We start from the raw sequence: 25,060 nt of genomic DNA, 5'->3' as shown, positions 1-25,060 counted from the left end.
TTTGGACTCCTGGTTGAGAAACACTCACTGACCCTGACCAAGTAACTGGTTGCTTTGGTGCATGTATTTGGTGCTGGTTCAGTCTCTGAGCTAACTTTAACTTCCTTTCAACATGAAATATTTTAAGCTTGTGGAAGAGATACAAAGAATAATAAAATGAACATCTGTGTACTTGCAACCTAGCTCTTCTGAATTCCTTCATATTAATATTACTACATAATTATATAAGTTGTGTAATATAAAGCATTACAGATATCACCAAGGTTCCTATATTACTCCTTCCTCATTCTGTTTACCTTAACTCTCCCCAGAGGTAACTAATGTGGTGAAGTTGATGTTTATTATTTCTCTTATATGTTTCTATTTCACTACAGATACACACACACACACACACACACACAATGTCTTGTTTCCAAAAACAAGATCATGATTTCAAACTTTATAAAAAGTAATTATTCTGTAATATGTTTTATCCCCACTCCTAAACCTATTTTTTTATGCTTTTGAGATGTTTGTGTTGATAAATGTAGTACTAGTTGATTTCATAGCTATATTCATTACAGAATTCCAATTTATTTACCTAGTTTTCTGCTGATGGGCATTTAGATTTTTCCAGCTTGTGCTGTTACGAACAGTGCTACAATTAACATTTTTACATATCTCTTTGTGTACCTATGTATGATTTTTCTCTAGGGCTTTGATCTTCAAATTTTGAAGTACCTCCAAAATATTTAAAAATTCTGTTTACTTCCTTGAGTACTTTTAGGTTAACATGCAGTTGACATACACCATTTTTAAAAAAGGTCTTTATGTAGTTGCAAAGAATGTCATTTCTGGTGTATTATAAATAGAGTTACTGAAAAAACCCATTATATTACTTTACAGAATTTATTGGGTACCTGCAAATTTTATAGCAGTTTGTTAACCATTCTTACTTTTTTTTTTTCAACATCTTTATTGGAGTAAAATTGCTTTACAATGGTGTGTTAGTTTCTACTTTATAACAAAGTGAATCAGTTATACATATACATATGTTCCCATATCTCTTCCCTCTTCCAGCTCCCTCATTCTCACTCTTTTTAAAAATACGCATTTAGGGTCTTCTTCGACAGTCAATTTTTTCAGTGTCCCCTTTTTTTTTTTTTTTTTGCCTAACTTCTTATTTCATTCTAATTCCTCTGTACAATTTTTCCCCCCTGGGTTATGAATTCTGTCCACTGATCTAAATGTCAGATAACATAAAAGTCACCATTTTAAAGTGTACAGTTAATGTGATTTTTAGTGTATTCATAAAGTTGTGCAACCATCATCACTATCTAATTCCAGAATATTTTCATTATGCCAAACAGAAACCCTGTACCTGTTAGCAGTCACTCCCCATTCCTCCTTCCTCCCAGTGCCTGAGAACCACAGTCTACTTTCTACTTATGGATTTTCTGTCCTAGGCATTTGTGGTCATTTGTGACTGACTTCTTTTACTTAGTGTAATGTTTTCAAGATTCATCCATGTTGTATCATATATCAGTACTTCATTCCTTTTTATGGCTGAATAATATTCCATAGTATACATATACCACATCTTATTTTTCCATCCATTAGTTGATGGATATTTGGGTTGCTTACACCCTTTGCCTATTATGAATAATGCTGCTGTGAACATTCATGTACAAATTTTTGAGTGGACATATGGGTATGTCTCTTGGGTGTTTGCCTGGGAGTGGAATTGATGGGTCCACGGTAACGCAATGTTTACTTTTTGAGGAAGTGCCAAACTTTTTCACAGCAACTGTACCAGTTTACATTCCTACCAGCAGTGTATGAGAGTTGCATTTTCTCCACGTTCTCATCAATACTTATTTTCTGAAGTTTTATTCATTTATTTATTTATTTATTTATTTTCTGGGTACAGTGTACTTTATTGATGGTACATGACAAGGTAGGGCTCCCTAAGCCCCTCCTTCTCCCCTTCCTCAGAGGGTCTGGGATGGAAACCGCGTGAAGGTCTGGAGATTCTCAGGTGTGTTGGAGGTCGGAGTTGGGGCAAGGACTCCCCAGCAGCAGAGGACCTCTCTCTTCCTCTCGTGCTCCTGCTGGGGCTGGTGGTCCAGGGACTCTTACTCCTTGGAGGCCATGTGGACCATGAGGTCCACCACCTGTTGCTGTAGCCAAATTCATTGTCATACCAGGAAATGAGCTTGACAAAGTGGTCATTGAGGGCGATGCCAGCCCCAGCATCGAAGGTAGAAGAGTGGGTGTCACTGTTGAAGTCATAGGAGACAACGTGGTCCTCAGTGTAGCCCAGGATGCCCTTGAGGGGGCCGTCCACTGGTTGCTTCACCACCTTCTTGATGTCCTCGTATTTGGCAGGTTTCTCCAGGCGGCAGGTCAGATCCACGACGGACATGTTGGGGGTGGGGACGTGGAAAGCCATGCCAGTGAGCTTCCCGTTCAGCTCAGGGATGACCTTGCCCACAGCCTTGGCAGCGCCAGTAGAAGCAGGGATGATGTTCTGGGCAGCCCCTCGGCCATCATGCCACAGCTTCCCGGAGGGGCCATCCATGGTCTTCTGGGTGGCAGTGATGGCATGGACCGTCGTCATGAGTCCTTCCACGATGCCGAAGTGGTCATGGATGACCTTGGCCAGGGGGCCCAAGCAGTTGGTGGTGCAGGAGGCATTGCTGACAATCTTGAGGTGGTTGTCATACTTCTCATGGTTCACGCCCATGACAAACATGGGGGCATCGGCAGAAGGGGCAGAGATGATGACCCTCTTGGCTCCACCCTTCAAGTGAGCCCCGGCCTTCTCCATGGTGGAAGACGCCGGTGGACTCCACCACATACTCATTACCAGCATCACCCCATTTGATGTCGGTGGGATCTCGCTCCTGGAAGATGGTGATGGCCTTTCCACTGACGACAAGCTTCCCGTTCTCAGCTTTGACTGTGCCATGGAACTTGCCATGGATGGAATCATACTGGAACATGTAGACCATGTAGTGAAGGTCAATGAAGGGGTCATTGATGGCACCAGTGTCCACTTTGCCAGAGTTAAAAGCAGCCCTGGTGACCAGGCGCCGAATACGGCCAAATCCGTTCGCTCCGACCTTCACCATCTTGTCTCCGGGATGCAGCTGGCACTGCACACAAGACACGGCTGTCTGTCGAACGGGAGGAGCAGAGAGCTTTTCATTCATTTATTTTTTAAAAAAATATTTATTTGGTTGCATTGGTCTTAGTTGCAGCATGCAGGATCTTTGTTGCGGCATCTGGAATCTTTCGTTGCAGAGCGAGGGCTCTTCATTGCAGTGCGCGGGCGTCTCTCTAGTTGTGGCGTGGGGACTTCTCTCTGGTTGTGGTGCGCAGGCTTGGTAGTTGCGTCACGTGGGCTCTCTAGTTGTGCGCGCGTGCTTAGTTGCCCAATGGCATGTGGGATCTTAGTTCCCCAACCAGGGATCAAACCTGTGTCCCCTGCATTGGAAGGTAGATTCTTAACCACTGGACTACCAGGGAAGTCCCATTCATTTATTGTTATGAAATTATTTATATAAATAAATGAATGAATGGCTATCCTAGTAAGTACAAGCTGGTATCTCATTATGACTTTGATTTGTATTTCCCTAATGACTATTGGTTTTTAGTATCTTTTCATGTGCCTGTGTGGCCATTTGTGTATCTCCTTTGGAAAAATGTCTACTCCAGTCGTTTGACCATTTTTAAAATTATTGGTCTTTTTATTGTTGAGTTGTAAGAGTTCTTTATATGTTCTGGATATTAGACCCTTGTCAGATATATGATTTGCAAATGATTTCCTCTTATTTTGTTGGTTATTTTTCACAAGAACAACCTTGATAATGCTTTTTACATACAAAAGTTTAAAATTTTGATGAAGTCTAATTTTTCTTTTCTTTTTTTTTTTGTTCATTTGCTTGTGCTTTAAGTGTCTTTCTTATCTAATCCTAATCCACGGTCATGAAGAGTTACACCTGTGTTTTCTTTTTAAGAGTTTTATAGGGTTAGCTTTTACATTTTGGTCTTTGATCCATTTTGAATTAATTTTTGTACATGCTGTGTGAGGTGGTGGTTCCACTTCATTTTGTTGCATGTGGATATCCAGTTGTTCCAGCACCATTTATTGAAGAAACTATTTTCCCCCCATTGAATGGTCCTGGTACCCATGTCAAAAATCAGTTAACTCTAGATGAATGGGTTTATTTCTAGACTCACAGTTATGTTCCATTGACCTATATGTTTGTTGTTATGTCAGTACCAGACCATCCTGATTAGTTTGTAATAAGTAGTTTTGTAATAAGTTTCAAAATCTTCATATATAGTTTTTAAAAAGTTTTATTTTGAGATAATCGTCGATCCATATACAGTTCTAAGAAATGATAGATTCCTTATATCTGTCACCCGTTTCTCTTAATAGTAACATCTTGCATAACCATAGTACAAAAGCACAACCAGAATATTGGCATTGATACAGTCCATCAACCTTATTCAGATTTCACCAGTTTTACGTGCACTAATTTGTGTGTGTATGTGTATTTCCCCCATAGAAGTTTATTCTAAAATAGTTCTATGCTTGAAGATAGTTTGAGTATCCTATCTTTTCTGTAATAAGGATTTGTAAAGAAATGATTTTTTTTCAGCTTTCTATGACCATGAGACCTCACATGCTGAAGATTTTCTTCTGAATTAACTAATTATTACAGTTATTTGTAGTATACAGCTGAGCAAACGACACAAATCTAATACACATTTTTTGAAAAAACTTTTAAACATTTTTTATTGGAAAAGCATCTCTTGTTGAGATGGATAGTACTTTTAAAAATCTGTGATGACAGACTTCCTTGGTGGCACAGTGGTTGAGAATCTGCCTGCCAATACAGGGACACGGGTTCGAGCCCTGGTCTGTGAGGATCCTACATGCTGCAGAGCAACTAAGCCCGTGCCCCGCAACTACTGAGCCTGCGCGCCTAGAGCCTGTGCTCCACAAGGAGAAGCCACCACAATGAGAGGCCCGCACACTGCAACGAGGAGTAGCCCCGGCTCGCCGCAACTGTAGAAAGCCCTCACGCAGCAATGAAGACCCAACGCAGCCAAAAAAAAAACAAAATCTGTGATGAAATAATTTACTGTTAGAACGAGACAGAGTTTAGTGTAAATATTAATCCCTTTTCCCCCTTTGGTAAATGTAAAACTAATAAAACTTGTTAACATAAATAAGTTTTAAAATTATTTTTTAAAATATTTATTTATTTATTTTTTGGCTGCATTGGGGCTTAGTTGCAGCACGCGGGATCTTTCATTAATTGTGACACGCAGGCTTAGTTTCCCTGTGGCATGTGGCATTGCAAAACAGATTCTTAACCACTGGACCACGAGGGAAGCCCCAAATAAGTATCTTTAAATGGAAGAAACTTTGTTGTGGCAGGGTCTGTCAAGTATTTGAACTCCTTTTAAATTATATGCCAAAAGTCAAATGATAGTCTTTCATCGAAAATTCGTTTTAAGTATGTACCAGGCAACAGCTGAGTTATATCTGCCTTCAGTTTTGTTGTAAGCAAAAAATTGGAAACCACCTGACTTTCAAAAGGATTTGTTACCTAGTCATTAGGAGTAAAATTGCTGGGTCAGAGCACTTCAATTTTAGATATTACTAAATTGTTCTTAAAAGGGATTGGTCTAGATTTTACTCCCATGTTTGGGTTCATTTTACTCGTTCATGTTTGGGTGTTCTAGTTTTTTTTTTCACTCCAATCTGATGGGTATGAAATTGTATATGGTGGTTTTATTTTGCATTCTCTTGATTACTAGTAAGAGTGACTATCTTTCAATATGTTTAAAGGCCATATTTCGTTTATGTTCATTTGAATTGCTTTTTCTTGCCTTTTGCCCATTTGTCATTTGGGTTGATTTTTAAATTAGTTTATAGGAGTTCTTCATATATTCTGTATATTAATCCTGGGATTATATATGCAGCAATGATCTTCTTTTAGTAAATGGCTTATTTTATTTTACAGTTCAAAAATTTTACCTATAATTGATTGGATAAATAATTGATAAGAAGGAACAAATATTACAGAAGAATTCTGAATATTATAAGCAGATACTTCCCTGTCTAGGATGCGGAGCTTAATTTCTCTCCACTGCCCTCCTTAAGTATAGGCAGTATTTAGTGAATCTTATCCAAAGAGTAGAATATGGAGAGGGGAAAAATAGTAACTTTACAGTGGAGAAACTTGGCAAGCACTACCTTGACCAAATGATCAGGGTTAACATTGCTGTGGTAAAATGTGTTGATATCATGTGCCCCCTGATATGATGTGATTAGGAGGGTATGTTGCGTCTGTGGCGTTTTTCCCAAAGCCCCGTAACCCCAATGTAATCATGAGAAAAACATCAGACAAATTGAGGAACATTCCACAAAATGCTTGATAGTACACTATCTCAAAACTGTCAAGGTCATGAAAAACAAGGAAACACTAAGAAACTGTCATAGGCCAGGGGGACAAAGGAGACATGATGAATAAATGTAATGTGGTATCCGAGAACAGAAAATAGTATATTAGTGTAAAAACTGGAGAACTTGGAATAAAGTCTGGCGTTTAGGGAATAGAAAAGTACCAATATTGGTTTCTTAGTCTGGCAAATGTATCATAGTAATTTAATATGTTATCATTAGGTGAAACTGGATAAGAGGTGTCTGGGAATTCACTGTATCATCTCTGCAACTTTTCTGTAAATCCAAAATTATATTTTTAAAAAATTTATTAAGAAATTTTTACTTAATTTTGTTGAATCTAAGATGCCATCAATTATAAGATACACCATTATTTTATGTACTACTAAGAAAGAAAAATGTTTCTAGTATTATTAAGATATTGGTATCAGTTCTAAGAAGCACCTTGATTTCAGAGATATTAAATGAGAAAAGAAAGGCATGTCTTCGAACAGATGAAATATGGTCTTTTCTTAAATTGGTAATGCATTCAAAAGCTACAAAGGGATATATGATAGAAAGTTTTCCTTTCCCTCTCTGGGAATAGTCTGTCATCAGTTGTGTAGCTTTCCAGATATGTTAGCAGCATATATAAACAATTGCATATTTTGTATGTTCTTCCTCCTTCTTTTTACATAAGAATGGCATATTTCCCCAATGATCTGTACTTTGCTTTTCCCTCTCCATCCTCACTGAGCAGCATATCTTAGAGATTCATACCAGTACATTTGAAAAAAAAATTCTTTGGTATTTCATTGCCTGGTTGTGTCTTAATTTATATAAAGGTGTTGAATGACCTTGTACACATGTCATTTCACACATTTCTGGGTGTATTTTTAGGTTTAGTTCTCAGAAGTAAAATTGCTTTATCAGAGGGATATGTGCATTTTAGATTTTGTCAGGTATTGCCAAAAAGCTTTCCATAGAGATTTAGCCAACTTACATTACCACCAGCAATTATGGCTTGTCTTTAACTTTCTTTATGGTGTGTTTTTAACAGAAATTTAAATTTTAATGTAGTCAGTTTTGTCACTTTTTTTCCTTTATGGTTTGTGCTCTTTTTGTTATATTAAAAAATTCCTTTCCTTTACTGACCTTGTCAAGATATTCTCCTGTATTTCTTCCTCAACGTTAAAAAATATTTGCTTTTTCACTTTTTTTTTTTCTTTTTTTTTTTTTGCGGTACGCGGGCCTCTCACTGTTGTGGCCTCTTCCGTTGCGGAGCACAGGCTCTGGACGCGCAGGCTCGGTGGCCATGGCTCACGGGCCCAGCCGCTCCGTGGCATGTGGGATCTTCCCGCACCGGGGCACGAACCTGTGTCCCCTGCATCAGCAGGCGGACTCTCAGCCCTTGCACCACCAAGGAAGCCCTGCTTTTTCACTTTTTGATCTTTCTTCTACCTGTAATTTATTTTTATGTATAGTTTGTTATGACCTAATTTAGTTATTTTTATTTGGTAAGCAGTTGTCCCAGTCCCATTTATATAATAGTATACTTTCCTTCTTACAGATTTGAAATATACCTTAGTTACATAAAACTTCAAATTTCTCCTGGTTGTTTTTAGCCCTTTGTTCCTTTTATTTCAACAAAAATCCTTGTTGAGATTTTTGATTGGAATTTCACCTGATATTGAGATTAGCCTGGAGAAGTTCGTCATGTTTATCAATAGTCTTATCATCTAGAACATGCTTTATATTTCCACTTATTTAGACACCTTTTATGTCTTTAAGTAAATTCTTATAACTTTTTTCCAAATGGTCTCACATACTTTTATTGGATTTACCCCTAGATGTATAATTTTGTTGCTGTTGCTAAACCTAATTGATTACTGTAGTACATAGGAATGAAATTTTTATTTTTATTTTTATCAGTATTATCATTATAACAGTAAGCAATATTTAGCTCATAAGTCTCTATGGTTATCTGGGTGACTTGGCTGATCTCTAGTGAGTTTACCTGTATGGGTCTAGGCAGGAGCTTAGCTGGGCTTATCTGGTAGGGATGGGGTGTCGAAACTCTCTAATCCTCCTTGAACCAGAAACTGTCCGATTCTTACCATCGTTGTGATGGTAGAAGTGCAAAAGCAGAATTGATTTTCTTACATATTGAACTTATATCTAGGAAACCTTTTGAAATTCTTGTAGTATTTAGAGCTTGTGAATTCTACTAAGTTTTCTATGTTGATAATCATGCTGCCAATAAGTTGTAATAGTTTCTTTCTTTTTTTTAAATAAATTTATTTATTTTTGGCTGCACTGGGTCATCAGTGCTGCACGCGGGCTTTCTCTAGTTGCGGCGAGTGGGGACCACTCTTCATTGCGGTGCACGGTCTTCTCATCGCAGTGGCTTCTCATGTTGCGGAGCATGGGCTCTAGGTGCATGGGCTTCAGTAGTTGTAGCACGCGGGGTCAGTAGTTGTGGCTTGCGGGCTCTAGAGCGCAGGCTCAGTAGTTGTGGCGCATGGGCTTAGTTGCTCTGCAGCATGTAGGATCCTCGCGGACCAGGGCTCGAACCCGTGTCCCCTGCATTGGCAGGCGGATTCTTAACCACTGCGCCACCAGGGAAGCCTGTAATAGTTTATTTCTGATCTGTGTACTCTGTGCTTCTTTTTCTTGTCTAATTATTGAATTGTTTAAGGTCTATAGGACATTGTTGAACAGTCTTGTTTCTGACTTCAAAGAAATCTTCTAGAATAGTGCCTGGCACATAGTAGGTGACCAGTGATCATATAGCTTTTGTCCTTTAATCTGTTAATATGTTAAGTTACACTGATAGACTTTCTAATTGTTTGACCATCCTTATATCCCTGAAATGAACTCAGTTTGGCCATGATATATTTTTTTTTTTTTTTTTTTTTTTTTTTTTTTTGCGGTACGCGGGCCTCTCGCTGCTGTGGCTCCTCCCGCCGCGGAGCACAGGCTCCGGACGCGCAGGCTCAGCGGCCACGGCCCACGGGCCCAGCCGCTCCGCGGCACGCGGGATCCTCCCAGACCAGGGAACGAACCCGTGTCCCCTGCATCGGCAGGCGGACTCTCAACCACTGCGCCACCAGGGAAGCCCCATGATATATTTTTTAATGTAGATTTTCTGGATTTGATCTGGTAATATTTTGTTTTGGGTTTTTATATCTATGTTCATGAGGTTTTCTTTTGGCAAGGGTATCACATTTTGTCTATTGTCTTTATTTTGTCTTCACCCTTAAATGCTGATATGTTTGGGGACAGAATTTAAGACCGTCTCTATAGAAGACTGGCCAGTTCAGGGAGTTGGGCTGAGCTACTGTAGGAATAAGCTTGGATGAGAATTTAATCTAGGGCATGATTGGCCTAGGGATAGAAGAGGGACAAAATGGGGAGAGAAGAGGGACAAAAATGGGGGTGGTTTTGTAGGCTGAGTGAATGGGGTAAGGTAAAGGAAGAGTTGATAAGTTTTGAAAGGTAGGGTGGATGATGACAAAATTGTGGGGGGGAAAAAAGAAAAACCAAGAGGTAAAAAGAAGTGGATTTAATTACTTAATTTTTTTTTAATTACTTAAATTTTTAATACAGGAAATATTGGTCTGAAAGGGGTCTGGCTTTGTGCTAGAAATATAGTTTGGGCAGTTGTTATCATATAGACGCTAGAGGAAGCTGTGAATGCATATGGGGTTGCATCTAGGGGGATCATAGAGAACTGGATTCAGGACAACTCCAAGGACAGAGCCCAGGATTTGAGCAAAGGAATTGTCCCTTTTATGGAGTCTTTCAAGGTAGATGATTTATTATTTTTTACAAATGTGAGGGATCTATATTACCTTGTGGTAGTTTTGATTATCATTATGGATGGTTATAGTAGGATATTCTAAACATTAAAGCATATAGCACTCATGATAGTTATAGATTTATTATTTTTAAGTAATTAGGACGTGCTTAATCTGTTACATTTTAGGGCTATTACTATAAATTTTCATGATAAACTTTTCTCATTGTATGTTGATTTTAAAGAATTATTAGATCAAAAATTTCTAACTAAAAATGAAAGTTTAGAATGTAGAAATATTTTTAGTATCGGTGTCAAAAATTCCGCCACTTACTTCAACACCTAGAAATTCCAAGATTGTATGTGGAAGATTTGTTCTTAATTCGGAGTATGTATTAGAATCATTTGTGGAGCTTTTAAAGACACTAATGCAATGCTGGGTCCCATCTGAGAGTGGTTAGTGTTGTGGCCCTATCATTTATCGTTTGTTTTTTAAGCCTCTATGGGTGATTTTGTTGTATACTCCAGTTGAGAACCCTATATCATGGATTTGGGCAGGGGCTAAATTTGTCAGTGTATTTTTTTCTTGGTTATATAGTTAACTTCTTTGCTTAATACTGTGACAGCAGAGGCCAGAATACCAGCAGATTAGTTGATCTGTCCTCCTCAGTGAGACTACTTGCATTTTTATGTGAACTTGAATTATGAAACAAAATTCAATAGCAGGTTAGTCTGGGCTCAGATTACTAAGAGGACTAGTTAAATAAAATATGGTATGTCCACACAATGGAGTACTATAAATGGAGTAGCTATAAAAAGGAATGAGGATAATCTACATATCAGCTATGTGGTCATCTCAAGACTATATTGTTAAATGGAAAAAGCAAGGAGCAAAACAATGGCATTGTATGCTACTAGTTTTCAAATAAGGGGGCTATACAAATATATACACCTACATTTTTGTGTATATACGTAGACCAAACAAAGGAATGATAAACCAAAAACTAAGAAAAATGATTACTCTAAGGAAAGGGAGGGAATGGGGTGGCAGAAACAGGTATAGAACCTAGACTTCTGAATGTACTTTGTGGATTAGGTTTTAGAATCATGCAAATGTTTTACCATATTATAAAACAAAAATGAAATAAAATTAGAGAAAAAAGGTAATTCCTAAATGCAAAATGAAACATGAACCTAAATGTATATCAAGTTTGAGGCTGAAGCACATAGAGACTATTTCAGGTCACCTTGAAGCATAGTAATTTGGATGTTTATAGTGGTATACACTCCCAAGGATAAGGAACTGCAAAGATATCATAAACTGTTTCTAGTAATCGTATAACTGGTAGTAATATTGGTATTGTTATTCTGGAGGTGTGTATCATAAAGTAAATAAGTGAATACTTATATTGGATAGAGACCCTAGATTTTTGAATGGAAAAGAGATATAATCAGAGAGTTGGGTAAGAATTCTAGGACCCTAAATTTGAGTTGGAAATGTCAGTATGAGCTCATGATGTATTTTTTCCCTTTTAAAAATGTATTTCCTAATTCTCTCTACTGAAAAATCTCAGAAATTAAGCTAGGTAGCATTAAGCACTTCTAGTGTCAGACTTTGTTCTCTTAAAAAATAATTCTCACTAGAAGGAACCTGGGGTACATTGGAAAAATGTCTTATTTCAGGTTGGAGTCAGAAAATCTATAGTATGAGCCTGGAACATATTATCATCACATCACAAGCTATTGGGGAGATTTCTGTTTCTATCAATGGCAGAATAGCTTTTTCTGAGGCAGCACTCCAACTGAGAACAACTAGAAAAGCTGGAAACACACTTTTTTAAAGTCTGTTTGGAGGCTTTGGAGAGTGAGCAAGGCAGACAACAAGGACTTGAGAGGCCAAAATTTTGGAGAAAAGGAGAGCACAGAGGGGTGAGGCCAACTTTTGGTATAGGTTTCCCCATGGAGTGATTGGCTGATTTGAAACATAGCTAAGAGGTTGAGCAGAAAGTGGTGGCAGAGAGGCTGAGATTCTAAGCAGAGATTTTGGTAGTCATGCAGAATTGGGGGACAGAATTGGAGTTCAGAGCTTGCAAAGAATGACAGGCACTGGAAAACACCCCAAGCTTTTAGCTGAGAACCCTTAAGGATAGACTACACTTTATGCTTAAGGGTGAACTCAAAATAGATCAGCTCTCAAAAAAAGCTGAAGCCAAGCTTTCAAATCACCTCAATCCTTGATTGGATTAAGATCTGTTCCTAGCTTTGTTGCTTGCTAGAAGCAGATATAAATCTTCTCTGGAGGAAGACACTGTCATCAATCATTGATTCAGGTTATCTGTATAGTTTTTATATACTTAGTGATAATATATGATATATTTATATGTAACTATATATAGTATATATTTATAATGTGGTAAATATTTATAAAACGTAGTCTGGCATTCAATTTAAAAAAAGATGTATAAAAGTGAAAGAACTGACTGAAAATCAAGAGAGAAAATAGATAATTGAAAAGACCCATAGGGAGACTTCCAGTACAGATGAGATGGTATATACCCATTTTCCCCAGCTAAATCCAACTATAAGTCCTGGAATTTGTGCAGAAGACAACCAAAGGAGAACTGTGAATGGTTCTAGGAAGGTGATCTGGTTCGGGACCATAGGACTGAAAGAACAGCATAGCCATAGCATTTTGCATTCCCCCCACAAAAGAAGGCCACTTAGTTCTGGTGTTTCCTGGCCTCCCCATCCTGACCTAACAACAGAACACAGTCCAGGTAGGTTCATGCCTCCCCTGAATCAAATGGGAGTCCCTCTGAAAACATCATGCAAATTCGATACCATTGGCAAGGGGGATCACCTATGAGCCCCCACTGAATATGAGTGCTGAGGAGAAGCATACTCCTTCCCACCTGTCTTGAGACTTCCCTTTTCTGCGGAGAGATATCAAGGCAGGTAGGCAGAACTGACAAGAGAGACTCTGCTACAGTAAGCATTCTAGTCTGAGAAGCATCTTTCTCCTTGAGGGCTTGAGACTCTCCTCCCCAACCCAAAGACCCCAAGGTGGGCACTACTGGCAAAAAGGACACAGCTACAACTGGCCTAGTCCTAAGTCTCTTTGGCTGTGTGGGCTTGAGCTGCTTCTCCCCTGCCCAAGAGACACAGGGACAGATGGGTGGAACTGGCAAGAGGGGTCCAGCTGTAGCAAAGGGCACATTCTGGGAAGCCTGTTTGTCTCTGTGGACTCATGACTTGCCTTTACTACTCAGAGACACTTGGAAACTGAGGGGAAACCTAGGGCCATTACAGACTTTCCCCACCAAGAGGCACTTGGCAACACTCCTTTTGCCCCTTCAGGCAGCACTAGCAGGGACCAGCGGGAGCCCAGTGGTACCAGATAAACAAAGCAAGCCAAATAAGACCACAAAGTCTCTGAAAATTAACCTGCCATTTGAACAATAGCCCAGAAAAGTAGGCCAAGATCCACATGCTAAAACTAAACAGGGTGACAACCTGCTAAAATAAAAGATTTAATAAGACCCTATGTTAGTGAAGTTCTAACATAATAGACAAAATATTCAAGATACAATAGAAAATCACTCATCATACCAATAACAAAGGAAACTGCAACTTGAATTAGAAAAGGCAACAGACACAAACACATGGTGAATCAGATGTTGGAATTTTCTCAGAATTTTAAACTAGCTGTTATAAAAATGCTTCAAAATCAATTAAAAATATCTTGAAACAAGAAAACAAAATCTTAGCAACAAACCAAATAAAATTAATTAGAACCAAATTTAAAATGATATTAGAACCAAATGGAAATTTTAGAATTGAAAAACACAGTAGCAGCAACAACAATGAAAAAGTGGCTGGATGGGCTCAATAGTAGAGTGACCATGAATAATAGATGGTAGCATCAGTAAACCAGAGAACAAAACCATAGAATTCACCCAATCTAAACAGAAAACAGACTAGAAAAAATGATCTATGAAGGACAGAAGATACAGCATTCGTGTTACTGAAGTCCCAGAAGGAAAAGAGAGAATGGGGCTGAAAGAGTATTTGAAAGAAATATGGCTGAAATTTTACCAAATTTGGCAAAAGAAACATCTACAGACCCAAGAAACTGTGCAAATCCCATATAGGATAAACCCAAGGAAATCTACACCAAATGCATCTTGAATTAAACTCTTGAAATCTAAAGGCACAGGACACAAGATTAATATACAGAAGTAAACTGCTTTCCTGTGTATCAGCAATGAAGAAGTAGAATTTGAACTTAGGAACAATGCCATTTACATCAGCACTCCCAAAAGTGAAATACTGGGGATAAGTCTAACAAAATATGTATAAGATCTATATGAAGAAATCAACAAAACTCTGATGAACAAAATCAACGAAGAACTAAATAAATGGAGAGATGTTGCTTGTTCATGGATCAAAAGACTCAGTGTTGTCTTTTGATCTAAGATCAGTTCTTCCCAACTTGATCTATAAATTCAATGTAATCCTATTCAGAATCTTAGCAAATTATTTTGTGGATATTGACAAACTGATGCTAAAGTTTATATGGAGAGACAAGAAACCCAGAATAGCCAACATAAGATTGAAGGAGGAGGGCAAAGTTTGAGGGCTGACACTACCTGACAGCAAGGTTTACTATAAAGCTACAATGGTACCACAAGACATTGTGGTATTGATGAAGGAATAGACAGATAAGTGGAATAGAATAGAGGGCCAGAAACCTAAAGACAAAAAAAAAAAGTCTTGAAAGTAGCCAGGTAGAAATGATGCAGTACCTATGGGGAATACCAATTCAAATAACAATAGATTTCTCATTTGAAACCATGGGCGCCATTGGAAGTGGCACAATATTTCAAGTGCTGAAATAAAAGAACTGTCAATTTTGAATTCTGTATCTAGCACAGTTGTCACTCAGGAAATAAAGGGAAATAAAACATTCTCAGGTGATGAAAAACTAAAAGAAGTTGTTGCTAGCAGACCTAAAGAAACAATAAAGGAACGAATCGTGGAGCGTCAGGAAAGAGATGATGGCGAGGGTAGAAATATCGACGCATATAATAATAGACTCTCCTTTTCCTCCTGAATTTTAGCAGTCATTGATGATTGAATCAAAAACAAAACCATTTGATACTAAATATGATGGTAGTAAAGATAAAGGACCTAAATAGAAGTGAGGTTTCCATACTCCACTCAAAGTGGTAAAACATTATTACTAGAAGACTGTTGGGCTTCCCTGGTGGTGCAGAGGTTAAGAATCTGCCTGCCAGTGCAGGGGACATGGGTTTGAGCCCTGGTCTGGGAAGATCCCACATGCCGCAGAGCAGCTAAGCCCATGTGCCACAACTACTGAGCCTGTGCTCTAAAGCCCACGAGCCAAACTACTGAGCCCGCATGCTACAATACTGAAGCCCACCTGTCTAGAGCCTCTGCTCCACAACGTGAGAAACGACTGCGATGAGAAGCCTGTGCACTGCAACGAAGAGTAGCCCCTGCTCGCCACAACTATAGAAAGCCCATGTGCAGCAATGAAGACCCAATGCAGCCAAAAATAAATAAAATTATTTTAAAAAAAGATTGTTATAAATCACATATGTATATTCTAATACCTAGAGTAACCACTGAGAAAACTATACAAAAAGATAAAAACAGTATACATAAGTCAAGGTAAAATCTTTAAAAATGTTCAAATGACCCACAGGAAGGCAAAAGAGAGAAACAGAAGAATGAGATCCAGAGAAAACAAATATAAAACAACAGATAGAGTGGGAGACTTAAGCCTTAACATATCAGTAGTGATGAAAACACGTGACCAAGTTATATGCTGCTTCTGGGAAAGTCACTTCAAATTCAACAATGTAGTAGGTAGAAAGTAAAAGAATGGAAAAATTATACCATATAAACATTACTTTTAAAAAGAGCAGGAATGGCTTTATTAATATTTTATAGATTAGATTTTAGAGTATAGAAAATTACCAGAGACAAAGAGACATTACATAAAGATAAAAATAACAGATTAAACATTGGCAGGGATTAAGGATAGTGAGTGTGTGAGGAAGATGTTGGAGGCAGGTGTGTGTGGTTATTAAAGGGCAATATGAGGAATCCATGTATTTTTGGAACTGTGCATATCTTGACTGTGGTGGTGGATACATGAGTCTACACAGGTGACAAAATTGTACAGAACTTACACAAACACACATACATGTACACACATAAGTAAAATTGTGGAAATCTGAATAAGATTGATTTATCAATGTCAGTATTGTTGTGACATTATACTGTAGTTTTGGAAAAGTGTTACTATTTGAGGAAATTGCTTAAAGTGTATAAGGAATCACTGTATTTTTTCTAACTGCATGCGAATCTATTATTTCAACTAAAATTTAAATTATTTAAAAAAAAGAGGCTCAGGGAGACTAAGAAGACATAATAACTAAATGCAGTGTAGGATTCTGGATTGGCTCTTGGAACAGGAAAAGGACATTAGTGGAGGCACACACACACCAGGAAGCCAGCAGTCGTAATGATTAGAAACAGGCTTTGAGATAAATAATAACTATCTTTAAGAAGTGACAAGATGAACAATTTCATCAGAGAATTAGAAAGTATAGAAAAGAAATCAGTGGAAAGTGAAAATACATTTACTGATTTTAGGAACCTTAGACACAGATGAAGAGAAAATCAGTGGGTTGCAAAATATATTGGAATAAAATAACTGGACAGAAATACAGAGAGACAAAAGGGGTGAAAAATACCTAATCATTCCCTCTCTCTGTAGGTGTGTCTCTGTCTCACACACACAAACACACGCACATACACAGTTTATTTCCTTGAAGCACTTGAGAGTAAGCTCTGTGTGTGTGTGTGTGTGTGTGTGTGTGTATGTGTATGTATGTATCATGGCTCTTGACCCTTTAAAATACTTTAGCATGTATTTTCTAAGAATAGTGATTAAGAGACTTAAGATTTAAGTCTTAAGGTATAGTTTTCACCATCAGTAAGTCTGACATTGATATAATGCTTTTATATACTGTTTGTACTCCCCATTGTCAACTGACCGAATAATGACCTTTTTGTCATTTCCCTGCCTCCAGTACAAGATCCAGTCTAGGGTTAGGTATTGCATCTGATTGTCATGTCTCTTGAGCCTGCTTTAATCTGGAACAAGGGTCAGCACACCTTTTCTGTAAAGGACCAAATAGTAAGTATTTTTGGCTTTGTCTCGAGCACAACTGCTCACTTCTGCTATTGTAGCACTGAGCAGCCATTGCTAGTAAGTGTGCAAAAGATTGTGGCTGTGTTCCAATAAGATTTTCATGAACAAATGGCAGGCTGGATTTTACCCAAGGACTATAGTTTGCCAGCTCCTGATCTAAAACATTTCTACTGCCTTTCTTTGTTGTTCTTTTTAATGATATTGGCATTTTTTCATAAATACAGCCCCCCGGTTTTAATTCACTTTTTAAAATTTTGCTTTTGTTTCATGTTTCCTCATGGTTAGATTCAAGTTATGCATCCTTGGCTGGGATGCTGCTTAGGTGGGGAGGTATCCTTCTCATGGTATCACATGTGGAGGCATACAATGCCTATCTGTCCCTTATTTTTTATATTTTATTTTCCTGTTTGAGATATTGTCTTATTTTTCCACTAATTCCTCCTTGCAACCGTTAAGCAGTATGTGAGGAGACGCTTTAAGACCATGCACATATCCTGCTCCTCATCAGATTTGCTTCCTGCTTTTTTACATCCATTGATATTAAAAATACTTTAATACTCCTCTCTCAGTAACTAACAGAAGAAAGATTTGAAAACACTTGGCCTAATTGACATATAGAGAATACTGCACTATACAGTTACTGTACTCTTCTAATGTTCATGAATCGAAGAAGAAACCAGCCCAGTAATTTGAAAATATTTCAAACCGGATGGTAATGAAAATATTTTATCTCAAAGCTTTGGGATACCACTAGTGCCATGCTGAGAATGAAAGTTACAGCTTTAAATGCATACATTAAAAAAGAAGAAAGATTGAATCAGTGATCTAAGTTACCAACTCAAGAAAATAGAAAAAGCACTACAAAATATAAAGCCATGGGAATGAAGTAATATAGATGAGAGAACAATTAATATAAAACCTATGCAATACAGAGGCTTAACAAAGGTAAGCATTAAAAGACTAGTAAAATTGATAAACTGCTAGAGAGATGGATAAAGAGAAAAAGAAACAGAAATTACTGGTATCAGTGATGATAAAGGGGCCATCACTATAGATCCTACAGACATTGGAAAAATCATACGAGGATATTATTAACAAGTTTATTCCAATAAATTTGAAAAATTTAAATGGAGTGGTAAACTCTAGTAAAACTAATTTACTGAAAAGACAACTCCAGGCCCAGATGACTTCAATAGTGAATTCTTGCAAACTTTTATAGGACCAATCTTACACAGACTCTTCTAGAACATAGGAAGAGAGGTGAAATCCATTGTTTTTATGCAGTGAGCATATGTTTGTTATCAAAACCTGACAAAGAAGGAAAGCAGCAGGTCAGTCTAACTTACAAACATATTAAACAAAATATTTGCAAACTGTATCCAGCAAAATATAAAAAGAATCATGACCAAATTGAACCCAACTTTGGGTTTCTTGGATTTGGGAAATTCAAGGTTGATTTAACAGAATAAAGGAGAAAAACCAAATGATCGTTTCATTAGATGGACAGTTTTTTAAAAAGAAAATAGAGTTCAGTACTCATTAGTGGTAAAAAAAAAAAATCTTTAGTTTAAAGAATAGGGACTTCCCTGGTGGTCTGGTGGTTAAGACTCTGCACTCCCAATGCAGGGGGCCCGGGTTTGATCCCTGGTCAGGGAGATCCCTGGTCAGGGAACTAGATCCTTCATGCTGCAACTAAGAGCCCGCACACCACAACTAAAAGATCCCAATGCTGCAACTAAAAATCCCACATGCCGCAACTAAAAGATACCACATGCCACAACTAAAGATGCCACATGCTGCAACGAAGATCCAGCATGTGGCAATGAAGATCCCATGTGCTGCAACTAAGACCTGGTGTAGCCAAATAAATTTAAAAAAAGAAAGAAAGAAAAAATAGAAAATTACTTCCTTAATCTGGTGAAGACTTCATACAAAGAATTTAGGGTAAATATCACACTGTAGGGTGAAATATTGAAAACTTTCACCTGAGATTGGGAACAAGACAGGAATGCTTACCATTACCAGTTCTTTTCAGTGTAATAATGGAGATCTTAACCAGTTGTAATAAGACAAGAAGATAATAAAATATAATTAAAATGTTAGAAAAGAGAAAATAAAATAGTAATTTTTTTTTACAGATAATATGCCTGTATTGTTCATAGTTTTTGCCTGGGATAACCAGGAGAATGGTGTTCCAATCATAGAGATGATAGTTTCATTGTAAAAAATATATGCAGTTGGTACTTAAGGTTTTGAGACAGTTTTCCTGAGATCACTTACCCAGTGAATTTAGGTAGAGAAGCAGACTGAGGTTGGAGCCTTGGGGCATTCCTACATTTAGATATTGGGATAAGCAGTTGGACTTACTAAAGGGGACTGAGAAGAAGCTGCCTGTGAGTCCAGAGTGTAGGGTTTGGGAAACCAAGTGGAGAAAGTGTTTTAAGAAAGAGGGAGGCGCCCTGATTTCGAACTATATTACGAAGCTACAGTAATCAAAACAGTATGGTACTGGAACAAAAACAGACATATACATCAGTGGAACAGAATACAGAGCCCAGAAGTGAGTTCACACTTATATGGGCAATTATCTATGATAAAGGAAGCAAGAATATACAATGGGGAAAAGACAACCTCTTGAATAAATGGTATTGTGAAAACTGGATAGCTACATGCAAAAGAATCAAACTGGACTACTCTCACACCATGCACAAAAATAAATTCAAAATGAATTAAAGACTTAAATATAAGACATGAAACCATAAAACTTCTACAAGAAAACATAGGCAGTATGCTCTTTGACATCACTCTTAGTTTTTTTGGATATGTCTCCTCAGGCAAGGGAAACAAAAGCAAAAATAAACAAATGGGACTACATCAAACTAAATATCTTTTGCACAGTGAAGGAAACTGTCAACAAAACAAAAAGGCCACCTACTGAGTGAGAGAAGGTATTTGCAAATGGTATTTTCAATATGAGGTTAATATCCAAAATATACAAAGAACTCATACAGCTCAATATGAAAAAACAAAGAAACAACCTGACTAAAAAATGGGCAGAGGATCTGAATAGACATTTTTCCAAAGAAAACATACAAATGGCCAACAGCACATGAAATGATGCTCAACATCACTAATCATCAGGTAAATACAAATCAGAATCACAATGAGATATCACCTCATACCATTCAGAATGGCTATTTTCAAAAAGACAACAAATAACAAGAATTGGTGAGGATGTGGAGAAAAGGGAACCCTGTGCACTGTTGGTGGCAATGTAAATTGGTGCAGCCACTATGGAAAACAGTATGAAGATTCCTCAAAAATTAAAAAGAGCCACCATATGATCCAGCAATTCCTCTTCTGGGTATTTTATCCAAAGAAAAGAAAACACCAATTAGAAAAGATATATATATATCCCTGTGTTCACTGCAGCGTTATTTACAGTAGCCAATATATGGAAGCAACCTAAGTGCCCATCAATAGATGAATGGATAAAGCTGTGGTGTATAAATACAATGGAATATTACTCAGCTGTAAAAAGAATGAAATCTTGCCATTTGTGACAACGTGGATGGACCTAGAGCATATTATGCTAAGTGAAATAAGAGAAAGACAAATACTGTATGAGTTCACTTACATGTGGAATCTAAATAACAAAACAAATAGAGTTGTATATACAGAGGACAAACAGGTGGTTGCTAGAGGGGAGGGGAGTGGAGGAGGAGAGAAATAAGTGGAGATTAAGAGGCACAAACTTAAAGTTGCAAATGAATCACAGGTATGAAATGTACAGCGTGGTGACTATAGCCAATAATTATGTAATATCTTTGTATGATGACATATTGTACCTGGACTTATCATTGTGATAATTTTGAAATGTATAGAAGTATTAAAACACTATGTTGTGTAACAGGAACTAACATAGTGTTGTAGGTCAATTATACTTCAGAAACAAACAGAAAAAGAGATCAGATTTGTGGTTACCAGAGGCAGGGGGTGGGGGGAGGGGGAATTGAATGAAAGTAGTCAAAAGGTACAAAATTCTAGTTATAAGATAAGGAAGTACTAAGGATGTACATGATACATTTAATTAACACTGCTGTAATATATGAGAGTTGTTAAGAGACTAAATCCTAAGTGTTCTCATCACAAGGAAAAACTTTGTTTTCTATTTCTTTAATCTTGTATCTATGAGATGATGGATGTTCACTAAATTTATTGTGATAATCATTTCATGAAGTAATTAGGTCAAATCATTATACTATACACCTTAAACTTAGGTAGTGCTGTATATCAATTATCTCAATAAAATTGGAAGAAAACAAAAGATTAAATGCAAAAAAAAAAAGGGAGTCATCAGCTACTTCAGATGTGTAAGAGAGTGAAGTCAGAAGGGATCTGAGAATGAAATAAGGGATCTGAGAATTTACTCCTCTATACCTTAACAGAAGGATTTCAGAGGAGGGGTGAGGGTTAGACCCCATTGGAATGAGGTTAAGAAATTACAAGGTAAGAGTATTGTCAGCGAGAGTAGATAATTCTTTGTGGTTTTTTCTTTGTTTGTTTTTTGGTTTGTTTGGGGGTTTTTTTGGCTGCACTGTGCAGCTTGCAGGATCTTATTTCCCATACCAGGGATTGAACCCACACCCTTGGCAGTGAAAGCATGAAGTCCTAACCACTGGACCTCAGGGAATTCCCAACAGTAGATAATTCTTAAGAAGACCTTTGTTGTAAAAGTAAAAAAAAAAAAAAAAGTAGGGAATAGCTTGAGAACATGAGAAGGGAGTTTGTTTTTTAAGAAGGGAATCCAGCAGCTAGTCTTACGCTTATCCAGTAGATAGAAAAAGTATAGCATGGGGTTTAGAATTAGGTTTGTTCTGGTGAGGCCCTTGATTGAGTAGAGTTTTAGAATTCTGCACCCAGGTAGAGGGTGTGACCCTATCCATTGCAACTAGGGTTAAGGCAAAGTACCTGCATTTAGTAATGGTAAGAAAATATAGGTCTCTCCTGATTTATTTCTTCTTTCCACAGCTATTCACTTTGTGTCATTAGGATGCCAGACACACTTCTAGGCACTAGAAATAATGAACAAAGCAGACAAAAGTCCTTGCTGTCATGAAATTTACATTCCACTGGTGGTAAATAGATGTGAAACAAGTGAAGTAATCAATTGATCGTCAGCTAAAATTGAGGAGAGAGAAGAGGGTTTGGAAAGGTGAAAGATAATAAGGTATAACAGAGAATTGTCCAGGGAAATGAAAGGATTGATTGTCCCACAGTGCTGGGAACCTACTTGAGATATGTGTTTATAAATGTAAAGTGAGACCAGTCAGCACAGTGTTGTGTCACTAGCCTTATTTAGCTGCTTGGTTTCATATACAGAGTAAACAGAGAGTTGGATTCAGTCAGGTTTAGGGTTTGCCATATGTATAACTGCAGTTTATTAAGATACCATTGAGTGTAAAATGCACCCTTATGTACTTCTAAGAAAGAAAAGACATTTAAACTACGAACTGCCATTGGTTTTACAATGCATCCTGATATCTGAGCTGTTAAGAAAAACATGTTCATCTTGGAGTTGCACAGTCCAATATATTGCTGAAGGGGTATATTGCTGAGGCTGTGGGAATACTGGGAGACCTGAGAGCAGAGAATATTTATACCTAGATGATGGAAGTGTAAGATGGTATAACCACTTAGGAAACAATTTGGCAGTTTCTTTAAATTTATGTGTATATCTATACTTTGATCCAATGATTCCTTTTTTATGTTTTTATCCAAGAGAAATGTCCACACAAAGGCTTGTGCACAAGTGTTCTTAGCAGCTTTGTTCATAAGCATCTATAACTACATAATCCAAGTGTCTATCAACAGGAAAATGAATAGACATGTTGTGGTATATTCATACAGTAGAATACTACACAGCAATAGGAAGGAACAAACTATTGATACACACTGTACTCAGAAACATGCTGATCGAAAGAAGCAAGGCACAAAAGTGTCTCTGCATGATTCCATTAAATCAGGTTCTATAAAATCAGGTTCTATAAATCAGCTCTGCAATGATAGAAACAAGATCAGTGTTGAGAAGGAGTGCCTGCAAAGAGGTCTGAGGGAACTTTGGGGGGGTGACAGAACTGTTCTATATCTTGTTTTGGGGTTTTATATGTGTATAAATTTGTCAGAACTTACCAAATTGTACATTTATGTTGGCTGCATTTTGTTATATATAAATTACTCCTCATTAAGGTTGATTTAAAAATTTGGTTGGAAGGAGTCAAATCAGTATAGCAGTCATTATTCTAAATGTGAATAGATTATACTGTGTCAGTAAAACTGTCAGACTAGGTTGAGAAACAAAACCTAACCACGTCCTGTTCAGAAGAAACAAACTTTTGCTCTCTACCCTTGACCTCACTGTGGCCCCCAGGTGTGCCATGTGCTTTCCAGGACCTATGGTGGAGTAGAAGGACATGACCTCCCCCCTTCTCATGGAAAAACCAAAATCATGGCTTACTGCTGAACAACCCCTGACAAAAAATTTTTGGAGTCTATCAAAAAAGATACCCTACATCCAAAGACAAAGAAGAAGCCAGAAGAAGATGGTAGGAGGGATGCAATCACGATAAAATCAAATCCCATACATGCCAGGTGGGCAACCCACAAACTGGAAAATAATTATAAAAATAATTATACCACAGGGGTGAAAGTTCCAAGCCCCACATCAGGCTCCCCAGCCTGGCAGCCTGGCAACGGGAGGAGGAGCCCCCAGATAATCTAGCTTTGAAGGCCAGCGGGGTTTGATCACAGGAATTCCACAGAAGTGGGGGAAACTGAAACTCCACACTTGGAGGGCATACACAGGATCTGGTGTGCACCAGAACCCAGGGAAAAAAGCAGTGACCTCATGAGAGACTGGGCCAGACTTACCTGACAGTATTGGAGGGATTCCTGCAGAGGCGGCAGAGGGTGGCTGTGACTTGCTGAGAGGACAAGAACATTGGCAGGGGCAGTTCTGGGTAGGACTCATAGGCGTGAGCCCTCTTGGAGACTGCCATTGTCTCACTACGACCTGGCCCCACTCAACAGCCTGTAGCCTCCAGTACTGGAATGCCTCAGGCCAAACAACCAGCAGGGTGGGAACACAGCCCCACCCATCAGCAGACAGGTTGCTTAAAGTCTTCCTGAATAAACAGCTGCCCAATAAACACACCCCCTGGCATGGCCTTGCCCACTGGAGAAACAAGACCCAGCTCCCAAGACCCATTGGGCAGCTACCAGTCCCTCCCACCAAGAAGCCTGCACAAGCCTCTTAGCATCATCCAACACGAGGCAGACAGCAGAAGCAAGAAGAACTACAACTTTGCCATCTGCAGAATGGAAATCACAATCACAGAAAGTCACACAAAATGAGACAGCAGAGGAATATATCCAGATGACGGAACAAGAGGAAAGCCCAGAAGAACAACTAAGTGAAGCAGAGGTAGGCAATCTACCTGAAAAAGAATTCGGAGTAATGATAGTAAAGATGATCCAAGACCGTGGGGAAAAAAACGGAGACACAGATGGAGAA

At 38.1% G+C, this 25,060-nt stretch overlaps 1 protein-coding gene and 1 pseudogene across 7 annotated transcripts in view; one reads left to right on the top strand and one right to left on the bottom strand.

The window, feature by feature from the left end:
• Nucleotides 1-25,060, top strand: part of ATRN (attractin) — a 163,025-nt gene that overhangs the window by 12,538 nt on the left and 125,427 nt on the right. The gene's annotated exons all lie outside the window — the stretch shown is intronic.
• LOC112398401 (glyceraldehyde-3-phosphate dehydrogenase pseudogene) lies at nt 2,115-3,177 on the bottom strand (annotated as a pseudogene). The gene has a single exon (XR_003002999.1). The product of XR_003002999.1 is annotated as a glyceraldehyde-3-phosphate dehydrogenase pseudogene (transcript).

This window comes from Neophocaena asiaeorientalis, unplaced genomic scaffold, assembly GCF_003031525.2.
Source record: "Neophocaena asiaeorientalis asiaeorientalis breed wild unplaced genomic scaffold, Neophocaena_asiaeorientalis_V1.1 scaffold82, whole genome shotgun sequence".
In the NCBI taxonomy this organism is placed as follows: Eukaryota; Metazoa; Chordata; class Mammalia; order Artiodactyla; family Phocoenidae; genus Neophocaena; species Neophocaena asiaeorientalis.
This window is presented reverse-complemented; position numbering and strand designations above follow the sequence as displayed.